The sequence below is a fragment of the Pteropus vampyrus genome, unplaced genomic scaffold (assembly GCF_000151845.1).
Source record: "Pteropus vampyrus isolate Shadow unplaced genomic scaffold, Pvam_2.0 Scaffold38, whole genome shotgun sequence".
Taxonomy (NCBI): domain Eukaryota; kingdom Metazoa; phylum Chordata; class Mammalia; order Chiroptera; family Pteropodidae; genus Pteropus; species Pteropus vampyrus.
The window spans coordinates 154,727-164,148 of NW_011888819.1; positions in this window are offsets into that span (position 1 = coordinate 154,727).

Sequence of the window (9,422 nt, forward strand, 5' to 3'; positions counted from 1 at the left end):
CACCACCCCAAGCTGGGCTCACTTAGCCTGTCTCCAGGTCACTTATATACCTAACTATTGAATCTTCTTCTCTCTTCTTCCAACATTAGCATTTACCTTAAAAATATTTTTTCTGTGGCATTTGTCTGTGTGTGTATGTGCGCATGCATGTGTTAATGAGTGCATAAGTATAATTACTATGGAAAAAAAGAAATGGATAAAACCAGGATCATAAAACACAGAGGCTTGAGAATAAATCCTTGAGTAAAATGAATTAAGAACACAACATTCAGCTAAGAAGAAGCCATTTTTACAGAGATGAAATTCAAGACATGTAACTTTCAGTATGTCTCAGGTACTGACCAGTCAGAATGGAAGAGAGACATACACAATTTAGCCCTGCCAATTGCTGAGGAGGTCACAGAAATAGAAGACAAAAATATGAGGCAGTAGCATATCTGACACAAAAGATACACAAACTCATTAGGATCAATGAAACATGTTTATTTAGAAATCACAATATAGAAACAAAATAAGAAGGTAGTAGGTTAACACTTGCACTATGGACAAAATGAGGTCTTCTGCCATCTAAGAACATCATGGAGTAACTGAGGTCCCTTCAATAATGACAGGAACTTCTAAGAAGACAGTTTTCTGCAGGCTCTGACTACTCCCACTGAATAAGTGGGATCTGATGAGATTATAAGACATTGAAACAGAAATGGCCTTGGAATGATCGTATTAGAGGAAAAGGTGCACTGCAGTTACATTCTAGCGGCAAGAAGAATAATATCTTCTATAGAAAAATGGCCGGTATCCACAGCAGGCAGAGCCGTATCCACAGCCATAGCCACAGCCACTAAATGGGTTTCTATAGTAGTTGCAACACATGGTGTCCAGAAGTGGGGGTTCAGTAGTTTAGCAGAGGAGCAGGTAGAGGTTTCTGAAGTCTGAATGTCATCTCTGCCCTGAGACCTTTGTATGCTACCAGAAATAGGTGGAGCACACAACAGACTCTGTAGCCTTACTACCACAGCAATTTTCATTTTTTAAGAAGCTCTAAGGACACATTTTTTTTTTCAGGCAATTATGTCCGAGATTTGGCCCTAGTTAATCAAGGTAATTATAAGAAAACAGATGTAACCTACACATTGAACAAGTAAGTCTGTGGAATGTAATAAAACACAATTTAGATTTTTACTCCAAGGAGTATTAATCCTCAAGCACTCCGAAGTACCTGTATGTGGGCACTGGGAGATGCTCCAGCATCTCGCATCTCAATATTTACAGGAAAGTATCAGGCTGGAGGTCAGAGGCAAACAGCAGGATCATCAAGTGAGGCATCTCAGGTTTTATCTGTAAGAAAGTGGATGGAGTCCAGGTAGAATGGCCACTGCAGTGGTGTCTGGGGCGAGAGTCAGGTGAGGTAAAGATCTGAATTGGTGCATTAGATATGTCTTTGGAAAATATTTCTCTCAGTAGTCACTTTTCTTCCCATTCTCTTGGTTAAATTTGATTTCAATAGCATCTATTACATTTTTTATTTCAGACATTGTATTTTTGAGATGCAGATTTAAAATTTTTATCTTTCGCTTATCTTCTCATTTTCATGTATGTCTTTATATTCTTGAGCATGCTTATAACAGTTCTTTTAAGATCATGAAGTGCTCATTCCATTTTCTCTGTGATTTTTTTGATTTGCTTTTACTGGCTGATTTTTTTTTTTTTTCCTGATCATGACTCCTTTCTGCTTCTTTACTTGTCTAGTAATTTTTAAATACATGCCAGACAATGTTAATGACCTGTTGTTTAGAATGTGGTTTATGTTGTCTTTCTTTAAATAGTGTGAAAGTTGGTTTTGGCAGGCAGTCAGGTTGCTTGATCTTTTTACAACTGCAGGTGTAATGTAGTCATTAGCACTAGTTTGCCCAACTACTCAAGTTTTCCTCTTTGGGCTCTAATTTTCAAACTCTTCACTCTGTCTGGTAGAACTCAAAGTATCCCAGTCCTGTATGATCTCTGGGGATTATATGGCTTTCAGATGTGCAGTTGTTCTTTACCCTTCCTCAAGGAATTTTGATGTACACTTGATTGTTTTAGTATTAAATAAGGCAGGCTCGAGAGGACCACTATGGAAATGTCTGGAGTTCTTTCATTGCTTAATTCTTGTTTCTTTTCTATCATGACTCCAAACAAAATTACAACCACTCTCTGAAATTCAATCTTTTTTTCATTGAACATAATATTAATATTGTGCTCTGCTTGGGTTCTCCTCTCTGCTAGGGCTTATATAATTGGTTTCCCTTTGTGAAAACGTTATGGTCTCGAGCTACCTGTTTTACAATTTCTGAAATCAGTTTTTCATATATTTCGTCCAGCTTAATATGATGGGAAGGCAAGTTCAGTACTAACTACTCTGACATAACTAAAGTAAAAGTTTCTCTGCTGTGCACAGTTTAAACAAAGGAAATAGCTATTATTTTTTTAAAAAAGAAATCACATTGCATTGTTAGTGAAAAAGCAAGCTGAGTAATAATGAATACAATGATCTCATTTTTATAAAAATGATGTAATATTTGCAATTTATCGAGCGGTTATTATGATATATTCGATTTCTTCAATGATAATGAGAAGTGAGTCTTAGAACAAGAGGAAGAAAGTTATAAAGATTTTTTAAAAATATATAATTTCTAATAAATATTCAGCCTATTCTGTCTTCACACCCATGATTCTGCATGAAGATTAGCTTTTCCAAATGTGTCTAGAGCAGAAGTAGGACTTACCTTCCCCTGGTTCACACTGTGCAGCCGTCTCCGGAAGTTAAGTGAGTGAATGTCCTAAAGAGGGACATTTGTCAGACCCTCCTTATTACCTTCTGTTAGAACGGATGTCGTGTGCCCTTGTTGACATCCAGTTCCCATACTTTTCCTTCATTTACTATTCTAAGGAGCATTTTTAAAATTCTCTAATAGAAAAAAGTTAATCTGTGAAAGTTATATTGTCCTCTCTCGCAAAGTTTTCTGTCTTCTTAGAGAAGGACATATACATCTTGGAGCAGCATGTTAATCAACAACGGAAAATTGTCACAGATGTTCATCTGTTTAAATGAAGCAGAAAAACATGGTTCAACATGATGACAGTAAGGCTTTATTCCCAGAGGGATGTTCCCTATGGTCTGAGACATAATGATATTCCACAATATAGAATCGATTTGAAAATCATAATTATTTTGGAAAACTTATATAGCCATCAAAATAAACATTTAGAAAATATTAATGCCATCAGAAAATATTACCTAAATAACACCAGGAGGAAAGTCTAGCCTAAAAATATGTGTGTAACTTTTAAAAATATGTTAAATAGTTCAAAATATGTTAAAATAGAAATAGAAAAATACAGGAAAAATATACACCATAATGCCAGCATTGATTATCATAAGGTGATGCAAATGTGTAAATGTTTTATTTCCTTTTTATTTTCCATTTTTCTAAAAAAATATTTAATATTTTCCTTATTTAAAACCAATCGCTTGTCAATTAACCTTAAATGTTTATTTGAATTAAAATTAAAATACATTCCATACCAGAAAAAAGAACCATGATCATACTTTAATGAGATCCTTCTCACTGGTCCTGCACCCACTTCTAACTCTGTGTAACCCTACTCGAGCAAGATGAACGTCACTTTTTACTTATTTATTTTTACAATTGTGTTCCTTGGGAATTTTAAGTTCAATAATATTTAAAGATATGAAAATTTAGTTTCATTTGGTCACTTTTCCCTCCCTATGTCATAAGAAATAATAGCAGAGAAAATAAGTTTTATTTGATGAAATAAAAGCGAAGTTATTTAAACTGTTTTTTTAAAAATTTAATCCATAGTAATTCATGACTTATTTCTAGAAAGTCAAGTCAGTTTACCTCTGACACAGTAAAGAGCAGTTAGTTAATTTGAAAAACAACAACAGGATATCTTCATCTGAAGCCAAGAATTTATTTTCTATCTTCCAAATGATTGCAAACAATAATTTTACCAAATGTTTTGCAGTACATAACGTGGGTTACCATTTTTTCCACCCTCCACTGACAGCTCTCCCATTTACCCGCAACCTGAACCTGAAACCAATGACACACAGTTTCTTTCCTCATACGTTAATATTTCAGTTCTTGTAATAATTTATTAGCCAACGTTGTTGAGGCAACCATTTCCACATCGCAGCAGATTACAAAAATAGATCACTATTTCTCACTCATGTTATGTGTTTGGGTCAAGTGCTATTGGTCTGTTCTTCATACTTTCTCATACTGGGGTGTAAGGCAGAAAGAGCAGAGCCCTTGCAGACATTCTGGTTGCATAAAAGAAAAGCAGGGGTATGAGGAAAACTTTCCATTGCTCTGAAAAGGTGTGTTTAGATGCGATATAAATCACAGCTGCTCATATTCCTTGACCAAACGTGTCCCATGGAAAACCCAGTATCAGTGGAGCTGGGAATCGTAATCCTCTTAACAAAGAAGAGAGAGAATTCATGGGGACAACAATACCATTCACCACACGGTACCTTTAGGCTGCTCTGCTGGAAGTGGGGTCCGCATACACTTGCCCTGTGGTGAGCTATCCAACTACACAGCAGCTTTATTCATTAGTAGCCACTTCAATCGCAAATCTTCCAGTTGTTCTAGTCCTGAGGGCAGGTCAGTCTGTTCTTGGCTTCCTCTGTAATCTATTCTCCTGCTGCTGCCTTCTCTTCTAGCCCTTTCTTCACTGATTTTTGTTATTCATAACCCATTCAAACACAATTCCCTATGTGAGTAGTAGACAAAATTTTAGGTTAGTAAGAAAAAAGAGAACAGCGATTGCTTTTCTTTCTTTTTTTTTGCTCCTATATTGAATCAGAGCGTAGGGGAGGAGAGTAAAGAGATAGAACAATTTCATTTGGCTGTTTGCCTTTGTGTTCTCTGTGCTTAGCAGATGGTTAAAGCTGGCTTCTCTGGTTGGATCTCCTGCAAGATAGTAAACATGACTTTTCTCTCGTTGGGTACTAGTCTTTTACATCCCTGATTCTTTACTTCTCTTGATCCAGGCTCTACCCATATTTACTGATATCTATCACTTACACTATCACAATCTCTAACTTAAAAGCTTTGAAGACCATGGCACCTGCCACTAAATTCTATTCTTACATTTAGTGTATTGAATTATCATGCGGACAACCAATTTAAGTATTCTTGCCTCAAAATTCCTTGATCCCTTCATGATGTCTGCTCCACTTCAGCCAATCACTCCCAGATCCATACTTGTTAATAATGAAAGGTGCTCCTTTTTAAAAAAAACCAACACATCCCTAAATCTCTCATTCCCCCAGTTCTTCCCACCTCTATTACATCCATGCCATTTCGTCTACATAATCAATGCGGATTTTTCCTTTACCACCTCCTTTTAATCTGTTATGTTTTTAACTTAATTTCCTGTGTATGCTATGGTCTATATCTCTTGCCATGTGATTATTATTAATAGTGCCATCTTTAATATTTAAGTGTACTAGTTTGGACAAAAGTCATACGGCCTCCTAGCTCTACTGTGCGTTTCATCAATCACACTTCTTTCACAAGCTCTTTTCTCCTCTCCACCTTGTAAACTCTCACCTGCGCGTTAATCCAGGTCTTCTCTCTACGCCAAACTCTGGCTCTTATCAGCTGCTGGAGAAAATCTCAGTGCCAAACGGAGGGATGCCCCCACACATTAACAGCACTCTTGTTTTGGCTGAGTCCTCAGTGCTACTTGAGAATCCTTCCACTTATTCTCAGGCCTCTTTCTTTTTCATTTTCACGGCAGCTATCTCTCCCCTTCACCATTATCCCTAAAGCCTCAGGTTCAGCGCTTAACCTCTGCCTCTGCCCTTTCCTGTCTATAACTCTCGCTTCTTATTTCATGGAGAAAAGAGAATCTATTGGGGAAACTGCATCAACTACCTTCCCGCACACTTATCTACATTTTCACCTGTCTTTTAGCCTTTTATCTTAGTCTCAGAGGAAACTATATCCTCTCTCCTGTCCAAAAAATAATTCTTCCACTTGGCTTTAATGCCAACTCCCTCAACGCCTTGCTTGATAAATTATCCTCTCTGTCTCCTATATTTTCCGCTTCTTTTTTCCCTCTGACACCTTCCCTTCTCTTTAGTCTATAAACATGCTCAAGTCTTTTTATATTAAAAAGACTGTCTCAACACCAGAACAAAGCTGAGGTTTAATGTGTTTTCAGCATTTCTTTTCCAAGAATACAAATACAAATATCATTCATTTTGCAAACAAGGGCTGAGGCTGTTAATCACAGCTGAATAGATTAAATCAACTTCCTAGATTCACCTTGAGGTGAGTAGGACAGCTACAGAATGAGAGAGGTCTTTTCTTATTGTCACACTTAATTAATCCAGCTATTAATTTACCAAACGATTATGGAAGATGAGCTCTCTGTCAGGAGCTGTCCTGAATCTGGGGAAAAGTGAACAATTGACTCTGTTTAATCTGACAGGATCCTCTTAGTCTTGTCAGCCTTTTCTCTCATCTCTGTTCCAAAGGAGATGTCTTCTTAACTTTATTCAACAGCTCTACTTTTCTGTATCCCATCACTACCTACCTTATTAGGAACTTCTCTTTTTTTTGTACCTTCAGCCCTAAATCTCCAGTGACTTCATGTTCTCTATTTTCTGTATCCTTCTCAATTTCAAATATTATCTGGATAATCCAATATGTGGAGTATGCAATGTGCACATACATCAACAATACATAAACATAAAATTACAATCTAACAAAACCCAAAATAAAAGAATAATACCTATTAAATGTACCACATTCCCTAGAGTTTTATTTCTTTATTCTCTATCAGAGGCAAGTTTCTTAAAAGAATCTTGTGTATATACCGTTGCCAATTCTCTCTATCCAGATCAATTCATTCTATTTTTTTTGTCGTTGTTGTTCTGAACATCATTGAAACTTCCTCTGATGATGTGAAATTTGATTCACTGCAATCCACAGTTCTCTTCACTCATCTGCGTTGCTAATGGAGTCCCTGTGGACATTTTCATGTGCAGTTTCTCCCTTATACTTTCTTCCAACTTGTCTTAGAGCAGGTTCCACCAAAGTAGAGCTTGAGAATGGGATTTGTAGACAATTGGTTTATTGGGGAACTCTCCAAGGAAAGTAAAGTAAGCAGGATAGCTTGTGGAAGAAGCTTGTAGGCAAACACATGCTTGCAGCTGAAGTATAGACTCTGCCTATGAAATATGAAGGGTACCCGAGGGTTGTCCCCTTTTAAGGAAGGAGGGTTGGATTTTTGTACTCCCATATCAGTTAACCACTGGCTGTGGGCATCTCTTCAGGAAGGCAGGGGCACATCTCAAAAAGACGTAGCTCTTCTCAGTGGAGGACAGTTCTCTGAGGAAGGGGAAAGCTCTGGGCCATTAACATCCAGTAGTCACAGCACTTGGCAATGGATGCCCACCTGGTCAGGGGGTACTGGATGGCACTCCAGCAGCATCTTCTCCATTAAGCAGTCTGTGTCACTCCCGCTGCTTTACATACTGACTATATGCAAAAAACTCCACATGTTTATTGATAACCCAGGCCTCTCAACACAAATTGACGTGTATATCTAACTATCCACCTATGAAAGACACTTTTAGACATCTCAAAACTAATTTTTTCCTATTATTCTTAATATTTCTTCAATAGATTTGATTTCAGAAAATGAAACACCTTCCTCCAAATTTATTATGCCAACACCCAGAAGTTGTTAAAGGCATCTCTTTCTCTCTCCTAAATTAAATCCATTATTAATTTTCATTGATTGTCTTTTCAAAACACATCTTAAAAATATCTCTATCTCCACTGTCATATCCATAGTCCAAGGGCCATCATTCTCTGCTTGGATTGTTGCAACACAATAGTCCTTGTCTATTCTGTCTCTTCACTTATGTTCCTGCTCTGTCTTTACAGAGCTTTTTCTCAAGCCCATCTTGACCCTCGCCTATAGCTTTTCAAACTTTTCCATGATGAAGCTAAAATAATATCCATGAAATCAAGGTCTTTATTTTGATATCGCAAAATATCAATGTCTTGTACAGAATGGGTTCTCGGTAAGTAATTTTTGAATGAATTTATTAAACACAGTGTAAAATCATAACCTGCAGGGCCAGGAAGCATTGCCTAATGCAGCCTATTCTAAGCATAATATTTATAGGGTTTTTTTTTTTAAGTTTTTGTATTCTTATTATTCTTCTTGTAGATGATAGTAGATTTTACATTCTTCTTGTAGATGATACTAGAACAAAAACATACAAATTTTATTAATTACTTAAGATTTTAATCACTTTAAAGTTCATCCAAATATTCGAGTAAAAGTTGTGTTCCAGGAAATGCTTCTTTTTTTGTTCTGCGTCTTGGGTAGTTCAGCAAATGCATAAGCTCTTCAGTATGGACAAGAAAGATTTACTGACAGGCTATTGCTTAAGCATCTTAGCAGGGCATGTAAAGTCATCTACACTTTCACTTGGCTTGCTGTTTCTAGCCTCACCTCCTCCTCCTGTTTTTATTATAGGACTGACTAATTTAATTATATACCTCTGACTTTGAATAGAATGACACATTTGCACAGGAGTTTACCAAATTAAAAATACCGAAAGGACAAGTAACATAGTTTACCAAGGAGAAGGTGTAAAGGATGTGTCAATGAGTTGTCATTATTGTCAGAATTGGTGCCTCTGTATTGGAGTAATTTTCCTCTGTCCTTATAAATAGGGTGGAGTGAGGGAGAATGCAAATCTGAACGCAGACTGTTGAATTTCATGTCTCACCTACTACTCGTGTGATTTGGGAAAACTATTTTAAACTATTCAGCCATGAGTCTTACCTTCTACAAAATGGGAAAGACCAACAGACACTCTGCCTCAGAGGTTTCTTTTCAGAATACATTGTGAGATAATATGCGCACAAAAGGCTTCCTGTAGTGCCTGGAATATAGTAAGTGCTCTAGGTATATTGACATTTATTATTAACACTAACTAGCCTGATACTCTAAGCTAATGACCCACATATTGTTTCCAGATAATTGTTTTCTGCAAACTATAAATAGAATGTGTTCTTCCTTCTACAACACATTTATTTTGTGCAGATCTTGACCTTTTTTTAGACATGTAGAACATTATTGCACTGGGCCCATTGCACTTTATATATTTCATTGTGAGATTAGATTAAAGTATAGTCACAAAATGTACTAAGTTCTTGGTAGCTCAGGCAAAGAAAACTGAAGCCATTTCGAGATTTCTTGGTGCTGTGCTCCTTTATTAGAGAAGAGCTTGTAAGAAAGCATTATTATTTGTTTGTGTTTCCAATACAATGGACGTTAGTTGTCTCCTTTGTGTCATTTATTTATTTGCATAATTTTAACCT